This window comes from Macrobrachium rosenbergii, chromosome 51 (assembly GCF_040412425.1).
Source record: "Macrobrachium rosenbergii isolate ZJJX-2024 chromosome 51, ASM4041242v1, whole genome shotgun sequence".
Taxonomy (NCBI): Eukaryota; Metazoa; Arthropoda; class Malacostraca; order Decapoda; family Palaemonidae; genus Macrobrachium; species Macrobrachium rosenbergii.
This window is the reverse complement of record NC_089791.1, coordinates 6,326,264-6,348,744: the sequence shown is the minus strand read 5'-3', so window position 1 is coordinate 6,348,744 and position 22,481 is coordinate 6,326,264. Positions and strand designations below refer to the sequence as shown.

The following is a 22,481-nucleotide window of genomic DNA, read 5'->3' as shown; positions in this document are numbered from 1 at the left end:
GCATGTTGACAAATGCCAAGTGAATATGACCTCTCTTTTTCAAACGTATAAGGGCAATGAGTAAATTCCGTTTCTAATAGAGAAGAATTTGATAGAAAACCTACAGTAATTCTGGTGTAGAATAATATTGGTTCTACCTTTGTCAGTTGTCTAATTCATTGCATATCTATTAAAATCCCAGGACCTGTGATGTAAATATGCAGATCTACCACAGTGAAAATGAGACACTTGGTTTGAATTGTGACCGATTTCGTCTTTAGTTTTCTAAGACATCCTCAAGAGGACTGGTACATAGCGGTAGAATTTACAATGTAGAGCGCATGTACAGACGGTTGAAAAAATTTTCCACTCCATGTTAGCAGAAGACAAAATAGAAGGACGAACAGTAAAATCACTAGCATCTGATGTCAGTACTCCAGTTCAAATTTTGTTTTTCTATGCGGGTGGGCTCACGCTTCTGCTGTAGGCCCAGGTAACCTTTCTGTAATTAAATCTCTACATTTTAGCTATTTATTTCGAAATTAATGTATCGAGTTTATACATTCCTGGATGACGTGGATATTTTTGCAAAAGCTTTTTTTTTTTATTATAAACCTGGATTTTCTATTTCTCTCCAGTTTATCATTGGCGTAAACTATCTATTTAGCCTCGTGCGGTTGATAGATTTGTTTTCATTAGCATGAACGAAAATTACACTGTTTATCTGTGCATATTTTACACGTCTTTTATGCTGTTCTCATTTCCAGTGAATTTCGGGTTTGACAAATGTAAAAATTGTCACCTGAATTAAATAGAACTTATTATACACTTTCCTTATTATTGTCGGGAGAATTCATTGTAAGTGCTTGTTTCATTGCATTACTGTTCTTAAACGCTACATCAACTACTAATTTCTGAAGGAGATGGGGACTATCTTTGAAATTGTTGCTATATCGTAGTACAAATAGGGTTTTTTGTACTGTACTTTTTCTCTATTCTTTTATAAAGTAAAAGTCCTTATTACCGCTGGGAATGCACTTTATTATAAATAATCAAGATATTTTAATTTTTTGCCAGTATTCCCAATTCTATCTATTCCATCACCGTTATACGTATTGCTCTTAAAATCTTGGAGGTCAAGAATGACTTCTTGACGTTATTGCTATGGTCAGGAAAAAAATGTACTTGCGGATAAATATTGATAGGTTTTCTGTACACACTGTATTTAAAACCACTGCTACTTCTGTGCATTAGGTAATCTGAAGAAAGCAGACTACAGTCATTTTCCATTTCCTTAGCAAATGTTATTGATAGGACCAATTCATTTAATGCATTATGTATCTGTGCGTAACTCTGCTTGAGATGTTGTTCACAGAAATGGTATTCAAAATCTAAATAAATAATGAATGTTCACAAGTTAAAAAATTGCAAAGAGCAGGCATTATATAGGAGTTGACATTTTAAGATATACTTAATTTTGAGAAAAAAAAATTATATAAAAGGAAGGAAATATTTTAGTTGAACCGAAATGAATTCTTATCTCATCATCCTAAAAAATCTGTAGTTTGATAATAGATTAATGAATAGAATTTATAATCAAGTGCCTCTGATGACCACATGTAATGGTTATAATGAACTAATGAATGAATGAATAACTCAATGAATAAATAGATACTGTTGAAATACATTGTTTTTGGTCAACGGTTCTTAAGAGAATGACTTCAAAACTAAAGAAAAACATAAACCATGTTCATGTACTACTTCGGAAGGTATGATTATTCTACCTGTATACAAGAAAATTTAGCATACGGTAATTTAGATCACGCGAAGTGTAGACCTCCGTAAGCTTCCTTGTACGGTAGGAATTTTCTTCACACCGACAATGGAAGAGTGCCGTTTTGTAACGTAATCCTCTTTACTTCGACGGACGGGAAGCACAAAAGGTTTAGCTGCGAAAACAACAGATGTTATATTGATATTATTTACCAATATCTATCAGGGTACAGTTAGATGTTCAAGTGGGGAACACTGGACGTCTAAGCAGATTAATAATGCTTTTCCATAAATGCGACTGAAAAATAAAAGTTATATTTCTGGTATAAATTTTATGAACATGATCGTGAAGCACTTAATCCTGATTAAACACGAGAACGGCCAAGCAGTCATTTTGACTGCTTTTGGAAATAGAGACGCTTTGCATGACGAAACTATCATCGTTCTTTAGTTGATACTTCATGACTTTAACTAACTTATTGAATAGTTCAGTATGCGAAAAGAATAAATTATTGTGCATGTTATTGTTTTAGATACAGCGCGCACTACCACAAACTTTTTTACTGCCCCGTCTACTTGTCTTGTACGTGTTTAGGATGCAGACCTACAGTATATAAGTAGCGTGCGCTTCTTAGCTAGATTAGTAAGCGTTCAGCATTCACTCAAGCAATATGAAGATGAAATACTAGCAGAATCGCTAAAAGATTCAGATTCTGATGGGTAACTCGGTGAAGGTGAATACATTCCAGAACATGAGGAATGATGAAGTTCTGATGATGAAGCCAGCTAACCTGCTTGGGCGATGGGGAGCCTGAAGTGATTACATCGAATGTAGGTTAGTATCATATTCTTTCACTAAATTCAAATACAAAGTCTGTGTACAAAAATGTAAGTTATGATACAGGAGTATATCGTGAAGGATATGATATACTCATAGATGGTTTTGTTATTCAACACATCAGGAAGTGTACTGACGCTGAAGGAAGAAGAAATTGAAAAACAATGATCACGTCATATCTCGCGAAGAAATTCTTGCAGCAATTGGAATCATGTATGCTAGTGGGATTTTGGTAAAAAATCAGTCAATTGATCATTTATGGTCAAGAAAATGGGGTCCACCCTTTTTCATGAACACGATGGCACGTCACAAATTCAAAGAGATAATGCGATTTATAAGATCTGACATAAAAACAATGAGGTCAGAACGTTTGCGCACTGATAAATTTGCTCATATTTCTGAAGTGTGGGATAGATTTATTGGAATTGCAGACCCGGTTATAAGCCGGACGAGAACATCACAATTGATGAACAGCTTTTTCCCTCGAAAAACTATTTGCAGACATAATCATTTAATTTCATAATCATGTAATTTCTCTGTCACTTCAATATAAATTATATACTAACTGATATAAAGTCAGGAGAGAACTATTAAATTGATTTTATTGGGAAATTAGATACTTTTCTATAAAAGCCGGCAAAATGACCGCTCGGCCGTTAATGGCAGGTGTAAGACCTGGCCGTCTGTGTTAATGCTTCAATGATTCCCTTTTGTCGCAAACCTAGTTTATCTTCACATTGAATTTTCATGTCGTGACGAATTGAAGATTTTATAGTAGAACATGTACTGAAGTTTATATTGACGAAAATTTCCCAGCTTTTGATTTGTCTTTTGTTTCTTATATTTTGTTTTGAAGATTGTCAGAATGTTCGTGTTAGGTTTTAAGAGTTTCCCTCGTCTTTATGACCAAAGGAACTGGTAGTAATTCAAAATAGTTGAAAGAAGGTTTGAGCGCATGAAAATACGTACCCATGTAAAATCAGACGAATTTCACTTCACTACTAATATAACAGCGACTTCTTTTAACAATATATATATCTATATATATATATATATATATATATATATATATATATATATATATATATATATATACAGAAAATATATTAGTGATAGTAATAGGCCTTCTTTTTGTTTGGTTAACTGGACGATTATGTCCCTGAAAACTTTTTGTCAAAGGGGGCTGCGATGTTAGTATGCTTCCATATGGTATAAAAAAGTCTTTTTGAATATTTTAAAGCAAGTGCCCATTCGTATTCTGAACAAGGTTGTTCAGCAATAGCACGCTATGTACAATTCTGCGTTTTCTCGAAACTCGTAATGAAATTCCGGGTTTTGGAATAGCGAAGGTGAGGAAACCTTCACGTTGTGTAATTGAATGTCGCCCCCACCCCCCTCTCTCAAAATTGCAAGGGATTCCCGTTCCATATTATCATCCGAGGAAATAGCGCCGAATCTGTTTTCAATATCTTCGTGTGTAGGTGAAATGCGTGTCCACTTGCAGGGATTTCATCATGCTGGGAAATATTCGAGGTATGTGGTATGCTATTTATTTATGCGCTCCAAGATCATCTCCGGAGTGTGGCAGTCAGGAGTAACACCTGCAGATAAGGCTTATAATAAGTAGATCCTTTGATTCCTCGAAACGTTACAGAACTAAGACCAGATATTTCCTACTACATTATTATTACTGTTAGGATTTCACACATAAAAGGGAAATGTTGCTATTGCTCTTATTTTCCTCAGGCATTGAACTTTGAGTAACGTCAGTCATTTCTAAGAAGTGCGCGATTGATATCCCTGCACAGCGATGCGGGGACGACCGTTCTAAAGCGATGGCAGTCAGTAAAGCCCCCAGATCCAGCCCTTCCCTAAGAGCGGGTCCCCAAAGGAGAATATATGCTAAGGTCCAGCAGAATGCCGCAGAATGGATTGATTTCAGCATTGAAATATTTCCTGAGTTGGCTCAGGAGTTTTTAGTCTTCCCAATAGTTTGATTAGTTTGAATATATTGGTTGTAAGAAAAAGCATTTCTGCCTAAAACTTGGCGATGCATAATGCCGTGTTATATGAAAAGCTCAGATTGTCATGAGGCGTTATCTCAAGTGGATTTAACAACCTTTCGATTGAACACAAAAAGGCAAAAGACAAACTTCTGTACCCAGTTGAGCAATGAATAAAAACTGCAGTGTGATTTATTAAGAACATCTTGAAGGCAAGCTTAGCCTGGACCAAAATTGTATTTTCAAAGGGATAATGTTTACTTAGGAGCCAGAAAAAATGATGCGTGATTCAGATGATGTGTACAAATTCAAATTAGAATCCTAGGGTGATATGTAATATTTAGAAGATTTTCTTTGCGATTTTTGTGTATTGTTTTGTTATGAATCGTTACATTACATGTTCATTCGTCTTTTTGATCTTTCCCACAGTTGCCCAGAGCTAGGCGTATGGACACTTAGAATATTATTTATAAATTTTGTCAATGTTTTATCTCATTTTCACTTGGATCAATATTCCACTGATCTGTACATCCTTCGTGTCCTCTGCTGTCATGTCCGTTTCACCTGATGTTCCACGTTACGAAGCTTTCGACATATGAGCATGGGTACGATCCATTCATGGTTTTTTTTATCATCTTCTGAACTTAACGACTGTGGTTTATCCTGGGACTTCATTGTATATTGTTGTGGAGAATTCTTATAAAAGTATGGTCAGTGTATGCATAAACACAGTATCTTAGAGAAGTGAAAATGGAGTAGGTTGTTCCATTTGGTGACGAGATAATATTGAGCCTTGTAAATATTTCCTATTTTTGTATTGTCTCGAATGAAGCAGTTGGTATTTTATAGGATAAGGAATATACAGTACATTGTGTCTCCATTATTTTTTTTTTTGTGGGGATGGGGAATTAGGGCTAGGAGAATTACAGCTAAGCAAGGGAAGGTTAAAAATAAAAGCTCAAAAGTACAAAATAAATAATGCCGTGGATATGGCATTAGCCAAAGGGTAAAATAAGTCCGGGTGGTATATCCAGTGAACAAATGGCATTATACATTTCCCCTCATTAAGATAATACAGTGTAATTTAGTGGTAGCTACTCACATCATGTTCTTGTGAACTTTAATAGGTATGAAAGCCCACAAGAAATGAATGCTATGTGATATTATTAATGATTCGTTCAAAGGGGAGCATTATTAAATCTTTCTCTCTCTCTCTCTCTCTCTCTCTCTCTCTCTCTCTCTCTCTCTCTCTCTCTCTCTCTCTCTCTGTTGCATACGAATACAAGTGTGGGTCACGACAAAAAATAGTGTATCACTTCAAAAAAGGGTGTTTCCTGTTCATGAAGATAATGTTCAGACAGGTAAGATAATAAAAGTAGTAAAGGCTAAGATAGTGATGTTATAAAGTGAGGTTGTTTTTATTTCTTTACTTAGGCAAAAACGCGTCGGGTGTGATAATGACAGAATTATCAGTGACATGAAATAAAACGGGATCAGTTTACAGAGAAAAATTTAATTTCTAGGAAATGAGATTAATTAAATAGGGGACCTTAAGGAAAGAACTACATATACTTGGGAAAGTTATAAACTGGGAGATTATATATTTTTATTATTGTTTAGCATTTCGTACATTGCTATATATAATATATATATATACACAGTATATATATATATATATATATATATATATATATATATATATATATATATATATATATATATATATATATATATATATATATATATATATGTCTTTCAAATGTATATCTCTATGAATTTTATATATTTACTATTCTAGTTATCATGTGTTCTGTGTAATGATAATGATTGTTGAGGTACCGTATGTAGTGTATGCAAGATTTTACAAGAATTAATAACACGCTTTTAATAATAACGTAGTATATAATCAGGCATTTTGTCTCCCAGCCACATGCAGAACCGTTCTGTACTTGTGATAGCGAATGCTTTGTTTTGCTTCGAGTGTCGTCGCGAAAGATAACGTGTTGACAGGTCAAGATAACAATAGGCTGCTCCGTTCTGAAAACCAACTTTGGGTCTACGTCTTTTTGATAAACATGCCAATTATAATTAGCCAGCTGCAGTCGGTATTGATCGCGTTAAGATTTCGTTAAAAGCTTTGTCATATGCGATTTTCTCTTAATAGTCACGTGTGCCTTTTTCAGAAATACGAACGAGTTATTGCACTAAAGCACATGGCAACTGTATCATGTTTAAGATTGCATTGTTCTGATCGGGTCTCATGTGACAGGAAGTGACGTCATATTTCTTTTCTAGAATGTTCCAGAAAGTTTTGCTCTTTGATTGGAGATAGGATTCATTTCATTACAAGACCGGATACCGTGCTTGTTACACTAATTGTAATCTCTCTCTCTCTCTCTCTCTCTCTCTCTCTCTCTCTCTCTCTCTCTCTCTCTCTCTCTCTATATATATATATATATATATATATATATATATATATATATATATATATATATATATATATATATATATATATATATATATGTGTGTGTGTGTAACAAGCAGTTTTAAACTCATAACGTAAAAGTAAAGATTTTGTACTGGTCAATCTTTAGTGTTTGTTAAAGTTTTCTTGTGAAACCTGGAGCCTGTTTTTGTATAAGAAGTGTGAATGTTTCATGGCACCACAACAATTGAGGTAATTTTTGTTAACGGCCATAACTGCAGTTTACAGGTATTGTAATATTTTTACAGTTTAAGTCATGACTAAAAAAACTAGGGAATTTACATTTATACATTTCAAGTTGGTTTACATATTTTCATTTTATGTCTTGTGTAATAGCCTGTACTTAATGTCACTTGAATTGTTTGATTCTTTTCTCATTATTTGTTCAGTTCTTTGTGAATTGAACGCTTTGCCATATTCTGTATATTTACGATCTCTTAGTTTTTCACATTTCATATAGTGGTGATTTAACATTTTTTTACTTAGTATCTTACGTGTTCCTTAATAATTTAACATTGCACACTCTACTTAATTTTAGTTTACTTAGATTTTCTTTTCAAATCTTAAGTATTTCTCAATAGTTTAAATTCTAATTGATTATTTAATTTCTTGATAAATTAAAGTTTTTGTGATTTAGTTTTGTTTAATAATTTAATTCAAGAATTAATTAAATTTTGTGTTGTTTTCAAGTAATAGTAAATTTTTTCTTTAAAAGTGAGATTGTGAATTCTGATTATAAATTTTGAATATAAAAATAAATTATGCATTTAAAGTTTTTACAATAATGTTTCATTTATTAACCAGCAGTGATAGGATTAATTGTGATGCCCTTTACTTTAGTATATTTCTTGTTTAAATGTTGATACCTCACACTTGTCTTGATAAATTTAGTCTGATTTCTCACGTGATTAGTAAGCTTTCTAAGGGATCACTGTTGCCTTTAGATTACTCAGTTGTAATTTCATTGTTATGAAATCTGGCTGAAGTGAGGTAAATTTTTGAATTCTGTGATTAGTTGTGTAATAACCAGGTACTTGGAACACTTCATGACTGTATTATATATATATATATATATATATATATATATATATATATATATATATATATATATATATGTATGTATATATATATATATACATACATATATATATATATATATATATATATATATATATATACATGTATGTATGTTTGTATGTATGTATGTATGTGTATATATACATACAGTTACACAAATATGTTTGTATGCATGTATGTGTGTGTTTTCTTTCTTACTATACTTTCTTCCATTACGAATTCTTTTTCTTCTCACTGCATAAGATCCCTTTCATGAGCACGGGCTGTGGTACATACACGTAGAATAAGAAGCTCTTATCAGTTCAGTTGTCCTACTGAGATCGATCAATTTCCTTGAGTTTCAAGTGACGAGCGATTTCTCTTTCTCTCTTCCCTCCCCGTAACAGGTAACACCACGGGGCACTGTGCAGCAGGGAAAGGCAGCAACAAAAACCCCGCCCCGGGAGACCATTTGGGTGAGTGGTTCCAGTGCGGCGACGGACGCTGTCTGCCAGCGGAAGTTGTCTGCAACCGACAAGCCGATTGTCTCAGTGGCGAAGATGAGGAAGGATGCTGTAAGTGGATGCGACTGAAGGTTTTCAGGTTTTCAGATTTTTTTTTTTTTTACTCCATTTTTTATGTGATATTTGTCGAAATACCACCATGATACGGAATTTATAGGTACAGTAGCTTTTATACAAATCTTATTAACGTAATTGAAAAGAATTTCTCAGAAAAATACTTGACAGTTTGTTTCGGAATCTGAAACCTCTGTGTGATATTGGATACCGTCTCTGTTGAAAAGGTCAATTTTTTTGGATGGAATTTTTTTATAGTTAGAAAACAGATCTTCTTAAATTCAATGAAATATTAAAATGTGTCAGACGTGAATAGCAGGACATATGACTTTCTTTTTAATTCGTTCTTATCAAAAGGAAGCTCTGAAGTGCCCAATTTCATACATCTACATTTTTTTTTTTTTTGCTTTTTCTTAACTTCTTTGTATATACAAATGTTGGTTTCTGACATTGAGGCGGTTGGGGAGAATTGGTTAACATGAAATCTAATGGGTATAATTGGAAAACGAAGACTTCTAATACAAACACAAATTTAGGACATGTTTTACTTAGATCAGAGTATGGTCCACATGATACCAAAAATCAAAGAAGCCCGGAAAGTCTTCCCTGTCAATTTTGTCTGTTAACTTCTGACTGATTTTATATATATATATATATATATATATATATATATATATATATATATATATATATATATATATATATATATATATATATATATATATATATATATATATATATATATATATATATATATATATATATATATATATATATATACAGTATAAATAGAGATTTTTATACACATGCATAATGTATGTATATATATATATACATATACATATGTGTGTGTGTGTGTGTGTGTAAAACTGAATCTCGAAAATATGGAACGTGATGGGTATATAAATAAAGACAAAATCCACGAAGGAAAGAGAAACAAAGGAGTGCTGCAAGGCCTTTCGACTTACAGTCCTTTACTTGGCAGACTGAAGAAATATAAAATAAGTTTACAAAGAAAGCTCATATAAATGACAGGTGGGTATTACAAAGGAAAAAATATGTACCTGGAATCCAACACAATCGAAGAATTAGCAAACCTACCAAAACAGGGTTGATATTTAAGAGATTTTACAATGGATTAGGCTCAACAGCTCAAAAGCAAGGACAGGGCAATTAAAAGATTATACAAGGAAGGTGACTGACCACCAAAAAAGGTTATAAAAGTACAACTCAGTAATTATCATTTTGATAAACAATAAAAATTTTTACAAGGTGAACATTTTTACAAAAAAATATATATATTAAACATATGAATACATAGAAAATATATATAAGGTAACTAATTTTTAATTAAGTCAGTGATTTTATCTTTTAGGTCATTCTTGAACATTTTACTTATACAGGGGTCCAAAAAATACATGCCAGGGCTAAGATTAAAATAACAACTGGAAGTAAGCTGTATAACAGCAGATTCTAAAAGATTTCATGAAGAGAAATCTTTCGATCTGGCAATCACTGAACTTTCAGTCCAATTTATCCTGTGAGAGTTTTCACGTAAATGAATGAATATAGCACTGGATGTTTGCCCAATTTTGACAGAATACTTATGCTGCTTAATCCATACATCTAAATCCTTGCTTGATTGGCCAATATACAAAGAGGGGCAGTCCAAACATGGAATTTTATATATGTTATTTTACCATTGGCAATCAGTGATTAAATGTCCTTTTGCTTCATGAGTCATCTTTTCTGAATTTAATAAATGAATTTAAGTGACTTGATAAGTGAATTAAGTGCCTCCTCCAGCCTAAGACTTTGTTCATTTACTTGTTACAAATACGAGCTGGGGAATAATAATAATAATATTATGATCTTATCTGGCCTTGAGACTAAGTGTACCACTGCTTGTAATTTGCAAGATAAAACAAGAAATAGAAGGTTGTCAGTGAGACCCAGAGGAATCAATTCTAAGGGTTTATTTACACAGAGAATAAGTCAGAATTAAACAAAAGTAATTTACATGCTGACTCACAATTCATTAATGATAAATTACAGGGGAAAACATAATTAATTATAGGTAAAATGACAAGGGAAAATTAGATCCAGCTAGGAATGGGTTGCAAGAAATGGTATCCTAAAATAAGCACAATTATCTGAGGATGCACAGTTATATATGGATAAGCAACAGAACTTCAAAGTACCAAATTGGTGAACTTGTAACAGGGATGCAAAGGCAGATCGATTGCACATGTGAAAGAGCGTCTCCTGAAAGGCAGAGAGAACTTCATTGATTATTAAAATTAACATGCAGGCCTGACAAGGCTGGAGGATGCACTTAATTCACTTATTAAGTCTCTTAAATTCACTTATTAAATTCAGCAAAGGTAACTCACGAAGCAAATGGACATTTAATCACTGATTGCCAATAGTAAAAGAATTCCCGAGGAAGGAAAACTTGAAACTGAAAGACAAGAGAATTATAGAAATTAGACTCGGCAAAAATCCATCCCCTATCCAGACATACCCGTTTGACATAAGATCTACTCCTGTAGTTCCAGAGTAAGGCTGAGCCCCAGATAGCACTTATGATTGCCTTCACTGCAGTTGATGCCTGTTAGCGTATCAGGCAGGTTAGGGGAAGACATCTCCCAGGGCAATTCACTTTCTCTAAAATAGCGATGTTGGCTGTGTAGCTCTACGCCAGCTTCTGGCACCGAGCTTCCTTCCTAGGGCATTCTCTGACCCATCTTGAGTCACGTGACTAGCTGGTGGTCAGTTCAGTGTCATCTTTACTAGTATTATCTGGAAAGAGAGGAATTTCGTGGCCAGTATAAGAACGAAAATAGAGATTCGGATGAAGGCTTAGGGAGTGGCGAAACAATGAGAAAAATGCAGCAGTAGGGGAGAGAGGCACCAGGGCATTTCCTGCCAACTTTGGCTGGAAAAATACCCTCTGACTCCTTCAGTTGAGTTGGGTAGTATATTTTATTAACAGGTATTTATTTATTTTAGAATGGAAGAGGGTATATATATATATATATATATATATATATATATATATATATATATATATATATATATATATATATATATATATATTATATATATATATATATATATATATATATATATATATATATATATATATATATATATATATATATATATATATATATATATATATATATATATGTATATATATACATATATATATATATATATATATATATAAAAGCAAATATACTAAATATATACACAAAACAAAGCCACTATAAAAACATAACAAATCTCATATATAACTAGAAAGGGCGTATGATATATATGTATGGGGTCTAAGCGATGTATATAGGTCTACCAAAGCCAAATCAAAAGTCCTTCAAAGAAGGCATCGTACTTACCCCATACAAAAATAAATTAAAAGAAAAAGAAAGAAGATATAATATATATATATATATATATATATATATATATATATATATATATATATATATATATATATATATATATATATATATATATATATATATATATATATATATATATATATATATATATATATATATATATATATGTATATAAATATATATAAAATAAAAATAGCCCATAAAAATGTCAAAAAGTAGAAAGTCAGTGGTTTATATTTCAGAGAACAACTGTCTTCCTCTACAGGCAGGTGATAAATGAAATAAGAGTTACGGAGACGCAGTATTTATACCAAGTGTTCCAGAGATCAGCCATTACATCAATCTAGTTGACAGCTTCTTAATTTTCGTAATAGCTGATTGGAGGAAGTTTTTGTCTATAATATCTGAGTCTCGAGCTCCTTTTGAGAGGTTCATCATATTTCTTTGTTTAGTCAGTGCTGATTCTACCATCTGGCTTTTGAACCAACAATTCTGCTATAAATTATACTTGACAAATTCCAGTTTATTCTATGAACATGTTTATTTATGTGGTTAAAAATATCTGAGCTCTGTTGGCCGTACCTTACTGACCATTTATGTTGTATTAATCTCTGGGGGAATGATTTACCTGTAAAACGGATGTAAAATTGTTAACAATCGAGGCAAGGGATTTTGTATATTCCTGTGTCTTTGGGGACTGACTTTTGTTGGACGTTAATTAGGGATTTGGCTAAAGTATTTGTGTAGGTAAAAGCAAAAGGATTAGAGTTTCCAAGTTTCTGTGTCAACGTGTTAATACTGCCCAGTTGTGGGATTTTGATTTTATTGTTGGGCGTCTCTCTAGTCTTGTTTTGAGGGGGATGGTAGAAGATTATGTTTGCTTTATGGATTGTTTTCTCATTTATATGGTCAGGGTACTTTAAAGATGACAACCGCTTATGGATTAGTTCTTTTTTCATTTTCCATGGAATACGGGGGGCAAATCTGTAAGGCTCTTAAGAATAAATTGCTGGCTATGCCAGTCTTGGTAGAAAAAAAATAGTGAATGTATGAAAGTGAAAATGTTGGTTTTCTGTGTACGGTAAATTTGTGTTCTGTCGTGTGTCTAAGTATTAAAACATCAGGAAAAGGAATTTTGTTGTCTTTTTCCCATTCAACTTTGAATTTGATGCGGGGAACTAATGCATTTAATTTTGAAAGAAATTTGTTGAAATTGCCCCACCTATCATCCCAAAATATTAGCATATCATCTACATATCTCATCCACAGGATGTCTTTAGATTTTATTGCATTCTCATTACAGTTTCAAAATATTCCAGGTATAAGATGGTTAAAACAGGACTAAAAGGGCTGCCAATGCTGCACCCAAATTTTTGTTTGTAGAATGACTCCCCCAATGAAAAGACGTTGTTTGATACATATAATTCACCTAACTTTATTATTTCATCTAGGGCTAGTGGGAAATGATCTGAACACTGAACACAGGGCTAGTTTTTCTCTCAAAAACTGTAGAACGTCCTTTTGTGAATTGGAAATCTACATCTGAGCTTAAAAGTTTCATGTTGTGAAGTGGTATATGTGCTTCTTTGAATTTGTGACAGAAATCTTCAGAATATTTAATGTGACTGGGAGAAAATGTGTTCCCAGTCACATTAAACATTCTGAAGATTTCTGTCACAAATTCAAAGAAGCATATATACCACTTCACGACATAAATCTTTTATGCTTAGATGTAGATTCCCAATTCACAAAAGTACCAATACTGGACCTTCTACAGTTTTTGAGAGAAAAATTAACCCCCTATTCAGAACATTTCTCTCTTAAGGAGGTTAGATTTATGGAGATGCCCTGACCTGGATTAAGTGAAGTCAAATTTGACAATCTTTTTGACATTTCTTACTTCCCGGATTGATAGGATCTCATTTATTTGTCACCGTTCGTGACTCAGTTAGTATCAGGACTTTATTGTGAGAAGTTGTGCGGGTCACTTGTATTTACTCCTCATAAAAATGCCGGTTACTCTGCTTGTGCTGCTTATTGATGTACACAAAGATTTACCAAGACTACAAATTCTTCTTACCTTTCATCGGTGAGTACTAATGACCTGAAATTATGTTAGGAATGTTATTATTAGTATTTGAAATAATTAGGATTTGCCATATTTTTTAAATATCAAGAATTTTGTTTCTTATTGACTTGATCACACAACTGATAGCTATCCTCAGCACTGACAACGGATAATTTGTAAATAATTTTTGTTCGCCTTGCAGTTTTCCGAAAGATGAACATTTTATATAATAATTCAATAGGTTGTGACGACCCAAAATTTGATTTCTTAATGACATATAAAATGATTCAAGATCATATTAAGCTTTTTGGCAAAATTAGAAGTGGCAAAAATTAGAAGTATGGGGGTTTGCAACAATAAGCCTACTTCTCGCCAGTTTTCTGCAGCATATAAAAAAATTTTGATTCACAATATCCTGGATGTTCTTAATGGAAACTGCATTCCACTTGAGTCGGTGCCTATATTAAAATATTCTAGTAATTTTGCAAATTCATCTGTACTGGCAATAAATGCTTCTTCGGGTTGGAATAGGTTAATGGTTAACAATTGTAATGCATTGCCTGCATGTGAACCGAATGAAGATGATTACACGTGTGTTCCTGGTTCTCGCTAGCTGTCACTGCGCCCCAACATTATTGTTGCGTATATAGCTGGGTTAATTGTGTACAAATTAAATAAATCTTTGCTTTGTGAAACATGCATTGATGCTCTAACTGGTGAACCAAAGATCACAGCGCAGTATTTAATTAGATTGAAAATTAAAGGAAATCTAGTTCACCCCTTGGATGATGGTTAAGACTTTGTGATTATATGGTATTCGATTTTCTAAAGCTCTGCACCTAGGGCGTACTTTTTCACCTGTTAGATGTATAAAAAGGAAAAATATTTATCAGTGGTCTCATTTTGGGTTAGCAGTACCTCTAGTAGCTATCCTAGAAGTGGCTATCGCTCTGACCTCAGAATTTTTACCTTTGTGTCTGATTAATCTACGTAATAATAGTAAAAGTAAAAAGAGTCGTTATAGTCAATAGAAAAAGCAGCTGTCCTACTAGTAGCATTAACTGCCCTACTAGTAACAGTAACTCTCCCGCTAGTAGTAGCAACTGCCCACTAGTAGCAGTAACTGTCCTATTAGTAGCAATACCTGTCCTACTAGCAGCAGTAACTGTCACACTAGTAGCAGTATCTGTCCCACTAGTAGTGTTAACTGCCTTAATAGTAGCAGTAATTGTCCCACTAGTAGCATTAACTAGCCCACTAGTAGCAGTAACTGCCCCAGTAGTAGCAGTCACTGTCCTACTTGTAATAATAACTGTCCTACTGGTAGCAGTAACTGCCCCACCTAGTATCAATATCTGCCCTACTAGTAGCAGTAATAGTCCCACTAGTAGCAGTATGTGTCCCACTAATAGCATTAAATGCCTTACTAGTAGCAGTAACAGCCCCACTGGTAGCAGTGACTGTCCTACTAGTAGCATTAACTGCCCTACTTGTAGCAGTAACTGGCCCACTAGTAAGCAGTTTCTACCCTACTATAGCAGTAACCATGCCACTAGTAGCAGTATCTGTCCTAATAGTAGCATTAACTGCCCTACTAGTACCAGTGACTGTCCCACTAGTAGCAGTAACTATCCTACTAGTAGCATTAACTGCCCTACTAGTAGCAGTAACTGTCCCACTAGTAGCAGTATCTGTCCCACTAGTAACAGTGACCGTCCCACTAGTAGCCTACTAGTAATATTAATGAAGAGGAGTTCATTTATTTCCAGAAGCTCTAATCCTTTCCTATGGTCTTTTTGACAATCTTTCTGGGAGTGGGCGCTGACTGACCTGGTCACATGGATTGGATTAGTGAAGGGTTTGTATGGTCAGGGTACCTTCATAAATCTAACCTACTTGTTTCCCACTAGCCCCCGTAGGGGGTTATTGCTGTCGATCATTTCCCACTAGCCCGTGTAAACGGGTAGTGCTGTTAGTTGCACCTCATGTGGTGTACTGTAGACATTACTAAAGGTTCTTTACAGCATCTCTTTGGCCCATAGCTGCAACCATTTCATTCCTTTTACTGTACCTCCATTCATATTATCTTTCTTCCATCTTGCTACCCACCCTCTCTTAACAAATATTTCATAGTACAACTGCGAGATTTTCCTCCTGTTACACCTTCCAGACCTACCTACTCTCAATTTCCTTTCCAGCGCTGAATGACCTCATAGGTCTTAATGCTTGGCCTCTGGCCTGAACTCTATAGTCAATTCAATTTCCCACTAACCCTAGATAAAATAATAAAGTTAGTTGAATTATAGGTAATTCTAAGTATTATCTCCACACCTGTTTTTACCATGGAAACTGTTTTTTTCTACACTTTTAGGGCTGCTGATAATGGGGGTGAGTTTGTTTATTATTGGCCAACTATTATTTGCCCCTTAATTCTACTCAACAAAGAACATGTGACCGAAAAAACAAAACTTCAACTCCTTTACCAGCAGCCCTAAAAGTATAGAAAAAAATAAACAATTTCCAAGGTAAAACCAGGCACGGAAATGTTCCGAATTCATAAAATAATATGAAAAAAAAAACACAGTTCGGTACACTAAGAAAAGAAGCCCTAAGAAACTTACCTTAGGGACTCCGAGACTGCACTCACTAAGCACCGGGGCTAAAATTTGCTCTTTTTTTCTAAAAGGCCGTGATTTTGACGCAGGTAAATTAACATCTCGTAATTGTCGTAAAAGTATACGTTAATTTCCCGGCAGTTGACATAAGAATTTTCACAGGTAACAGCCAAAGGTGGCGTGTTTTAGGTTCAAAGGAGTGTGCAGCAAGGAATCAGCCAGTGTACTGAAATGAAATGCTTATGAACCGTTCCAACGCAAACAGGGAGGTGCAATAGTTGGAAACGCCTGTGAGGATCGCATATGAATACCCCCCACACCCCCTCCAACAACGGGAGAAACTTCTCAATTCCTCCTGAAACCCCTTTCGCTGTGTTTAGTACTGGCACCTGGGGGATCAAATGTATTTCGCCGTGTTTAGTACTGGCACCTGGGGGTTTAAATGTATTTTGCTGTAAATTGAAACTTTGGAAGGACCGGAAACTAACATTATCCCCCCCACTACCCACTCCAACGACGGGAGAATCTTCACAATTCCTCCTGAAACCCCTTTCGCTGTGTTTCGTACTGGGACCTGGGAGATCAAATGTATTTCACCGTGTTTAGTACTGGCACCTGGGGGTTTAAATGTATTTTGCCGCAAATTGAAACTTTAGAAGGATCGGAAACGAACATTATTCCCCCAGCCCCCTTTTTCCTCAGTAAGGAGTCAGCCTGTGTACCAAAAGCTCCCCTATAAGATTGCGCATGCGTGGCAGCATTCGAAATAGCAGTAGTAGTGAAAGTTTTTGTCTTTGTAATGGCTACCTTTGTCGTCTTGTTGTTTCTATGTTTGTTTGTGAGGTTTTCATCTCTGTAGTGCCATAAACAGTAAAGTTTGGGTGTTTTCTCATTACTCGTGGTCTACCCCACCCATAACCCTGCTTTCCCTGGGGGTCACCCAAATTGTAGGGTAGTAACACCCCACCCATAACCCCACATTCCCATCGGGTCCCCTAGCTTGTTGAATGGAGGGAGCAAATCACCTGTCCCGTGGTATACCCCACCCATAACCCCGCTTTCCCATCAGGTCCCCTACCTTGTTGGAAGAAGTTCTGTGGTTAATTACAGGCTAATTACAATTGTGCGACAAAAATTGAAGGTAAATCCATAATTAGCAACCAAAAAACTGTAGAGAAAGTTAAGTTAGAAGGTAATCGCCACTGCGATCTACCGAATCATGTGTATCAAACAATGCCTTTTCATTCAGGGAGTCATTCTATAAACAAAAATTCGGGTGCAGCATGGGCAGCCGTTTAAGTCCTGTTTTAACCATCTTATACCTGGAATATTTTGAAACTGTAATAATAAATGCAATAAAACCTAAAGACATGCTGTGGAAGATATGTGGATGATATCCTAACATTTTGGGATGAGAGGTGGGGCAATTTCAACAAATTTCTTTCAAAATTAAATGCATTAGTTCCCCGCACCAAATTCAAAGTTGAATGGGAAACAGACAACAAAATTCCTTTTCCTGATGTTTTAATAATCAGAGACATGACAGAGTACAAATTTACTGTATACATAAAACCAACATTTTCACTTTCATGCATTCACTATTTTAGTTATTATGACATTTCTATCAAGATTGGCATTGCCAGCAATTTATTCTTGAGAACCTTACGGATTTGCTCCCTCGGATTTCCTGGAAAAGGAAAAGTGAACTAATCTGTAAGCAGATGTCATCTTTAAAGTACCTCCTGACCATATAATTGAGAAAGCAATCCATAAAGCAAACATAATCTTCTACCGTCCCCCTCAAAACAAAACTAGAGAGACACCCAACAATAAAACCAAAATCCCATTCCTGTACAATGTTAAGATATTGACAGAAACACTTGGAAACTAACCCTTTTGTTTTTACGTACCCAAATACCTTAGTCAAAACCCTAATTAATGTCCAAAAGCCAGTCCCCAAAGGAACAAGATTATACAAAATCCCTTGCCTTGACTGTGACCCATCCTACATCGGTTTTACAGGCTAATCACTCCCCCAGAGATTAATACAACATAAATGTTCAGTAAGGTATGGCCAACAGAGCTCAGCTATCTTTAGCCACGTAGATAACCATAATCACAGAATAAACTGGAATTTGTCATGTGTGTTTATAGCAGAATTGTTGGTTCAAAAGCCAGATGGTAGAATCAGCACTGATTAAACAGAGAAATACGATGAACCTCTTAAAAGGAGCTTGGGACTCAGATATAGACAAAATCTTCCTCCAACCAACAATTAAGAAGATTAACAAGCTGTCAACTTGAGTGACATAATGACTGATCTCTGGAACTCTTGGTATAAATACCACTTTTCTGTAATTCTTATTTCATTTATCACCTGCCTATAGAGGGAGACACTTGTTCTCTGAAATATATAGTATCAACTTTCTATATTGGCATTTTTATGGGCTATTTATTATATATAATTCTATTTTAACAGAAAATATTTAAAGTATAATATATATATATATATATATATATATATATATATATATATATATATATATATATATATATATATATATATATGTATATATATATAAATATATATAAAATGAACCCATGAACACGTGTTTCACAGAAATAAATTTCTGACTCACACTGGACACGAACCTCGAGGTCATAACAGGTCGGGAAGTTGGGTAAATTTCGCTGGTATGTTAGGCTTCAAAAGCATGCCTGGGTAATTCCTCAGGTACAGAGTACTTAGGTTCCACCTTCTTTTATGTCCTTGGTAGGTCCTCCACAACCACCGTGGCCTGTCACTCGGGAGACAGGGGTTCGTTCCCGGTGTGTCAGAATATGTGACAGTTTAATGAAATAATCATTGAACGTAGAAGATAAATGTAAAAAGCCTCAGCTATGGATATGGATCCATTCATTTAGAATGACTGCTAGAGACCTGCACCATTGGCCGTATCTCTTAACAGCTCTACTATAGTAGGGACTCGTACCCCTACAATAAAATTTTATTGATATAGTCGACAGTTCATAGCAGTGATGGTGCAATTTATTTACAAATAAATATTGTTTAGTAAATTTGTATATCAGAAACATCACAGTCCGTTCTGGAGCATTCGTAGTACCTAAATTTTTCGTATTTCATCAGTCATTTCAGTAAATTGGAGTTTGTAATTAACCATGAATACCATTGGTTGTCATCACTAACGTCACATGACTGGTATCTTACTAACGCCCAGTGCGTTTATCTAGCCAGAGAATTCTTCACTATACAGAGTACCCATAAGGTTTCGTTACATAAATAAGTAGTCTGTTTTACTGGTTTATAAATGTAATCTGTAAATATATCGGACTTCGTGACCTTCGGCTAAATGAGTTTAGTTGGGTTGTCTCTACCAGTATTTTTTATGAAGTGTAGTTCTACCAGTTGCCATTAAGACTTTACAACCTGTCACAGGAAGATGAAAATATGTAGAACTCAAATAAAAGCAAAGTGGATGAACTCAAGGACCTTGCTCAGGCTCTTCCTGTAAAATGAATATAATTTTTTTTAAACATGCTCTTATTAAAATGCACTAAAAGGACAAGATAATTTTTTTGAGACACACCAGTATTTTCTTACAATTAATGGGCGCCAAACATGGAAGGAAATGCTACAGAAATAAAAAAAAAATATATATTTTCTTTTCTTGCAGCATTTCCTTCCTTGTTTGGCGCGCACGCTTTTATTTTTGTAGACATGATTAATTGTAAGAAAATCTTGGTGTCTCAAAAAATTATTTTGTACTTTTGAGTGCCTTTTAATGAAAGCGTGTTTTAAATTTTTAAATTTTATACTTTTTAGTTTTGACAGAAATTGTAACCAATTTACGATAGTAACTAAAAAATTAAACATGATATCCTGTCGAGCCAAAGAAGGTTTGAAAAATCCGTAGAGTTATTAACTTATTCTACCGAGTCAAAGAAGGTATGAAAAATCCGAAGATTTTCATACAAACACTGAGATACTGGGAGAGGTCACTGTAGGGTCAATATAGGTCACTGCTGACCTACTGATCATGTAAGGTTGTATTGTCACTGGGATTGAGTAACCACGCAAAATTTCAAGTCCATTGGGCAAAGAAAACAGGTCGAAAATTGAGTTACAAGATTTGACCCAAACAGATGGACAGACATAGAAGTCAAGTTAAATAAAGCATGTAAAAAGCTTAGAAGAGTTAGAGTAGCCCTTTCTGGCTAGTGTGCCTTCCACAAGTTTCTTGTATATGTGTAAATTATTTTGAATGTTGTTATTGCAAAGTCAAAATTAGGTCCCAATATCACAATTGGCTTGTAAGGTGCAAAATTGTACCTTCTTCCAAAAATGCCAAAATCATTCTAATCCAAAGGCTTGAGGGTCTATTTGACCAAAAAATTTGGCTGGACTTTTTTTTTTTTTTAAGCAATGACCCATCATTTCCTCCTCCTTCCCCTCTCCTCTCTTTCTCCTTCTGTCTGTGTTTCTGTATGGCTTCAAGCCGAAATTTGTTGCCACTGTCAAAATTGGTTGCCATTTTCGAAATTGCCAATTTGTCCTCTCTCTCTCTCTCTCTCTCTCTCTCTCTCTCTCTCTCTCTCTCTCTCTCTCTCTCTCTCTCATTAAAACAGTTAATCGTTATCTTTTAATGAATTTTTGGGGTGTGGGCGCGGGATTTGAAAGGAATCTTCCTGAAATGTATATTGGAGGTTATTTACTTGTTAAGTGTTCTTTTGTAATCTGATGGCTCCTAAGGTAAGTATCTAGTGGGTCGGTTCCTTATTTTGTTTGATTTATTCATAAAATCTTTTCATTTGTCGACCTTCGTTTCGACTCTGCTGTATTTATTCCCGGTGAATTCTTCTTTTGTGCTTAAAATCCAGATCAACACATCACCAGCATAATGTCTAGTAACAAAAATAGTGACAAACTTTGTGCAGTAACAAGATTAATCAGAATCATTCAAATAAATGCAAGAAAGTTATTTTAAAAGATTAATTCCATTACAAATGGCCATCGCGTTAACCCGCCCCCTCCTCCCCACATACGCACGCATACTCAAACACTCAAACTGTGCCCTTTCACCTCCATCTTTTAAGCACCCTTAGAGTTCATGGATATTACGGCCCACCCTCTCAGCAGTGCTTCCACTCCATTTAGCCGTCAGTTTCTAGGCCTTATTTCCTCTTTTCCCTGAGCATCTCAAAACACTGGTCAGTCCTTTCACATAAACTAATCTTTCTCATATCTTCGTTTCTCCACATTTCTCTCTCTTTCAGTTCCTCTTATACCCCATACCCACAATTACAATTCATCTCAACGTCATATTGTTTCTTTCCCTCGCAGTCAACACCCAAACTTCATTTCCATAAGTGAGAATTGGCTTCCATGGATGTCTCAAGCCTTCCCATTCTTTTACACACACTCCTCTGCCTTCCGCCCTTCACTTTCTCTGTGTCATACCTCTTGTATCATTCCACCAGCATCCATTATATTTACTCCTTTCATTCTTTCACCATCTACCACTTACGCGCAACTAGATAAGTGGATTGGTGCCAAGAAAGAGAATGGACTAGCACCTTCATCCCTAAAAACTTGGTGGGGAACCAGAAAGCTCTGTCTCTGTGACGCCACTCCCTCCAGAAGGAAAAAGGGGTTTGCAGAAA

General features: G+C 34.9%; 1 protein-coding gene across 1 annotated transcript in view; it reads left to right on the top strand.

Moving 5' to 3' along the window:
* Positions 1 to 22,481, top strand: part of LOC136833126 (G-protein coupled receptor GRL101-like) — a 692,174-nt gene that overhangs the window by 353,776 nt on the left and 315,917 nt on the right. Inside the window, exon 5 of the mRNA XM_067094785.1 lies at positions 8,542 to 8,709. The gene's annotated coding sequence lies outside the window, so the exon portion shown is untranslated. The remainder of the gene's footprint in view (positions 1 to 8,541; positions 8,710 to 22,481) is intronic.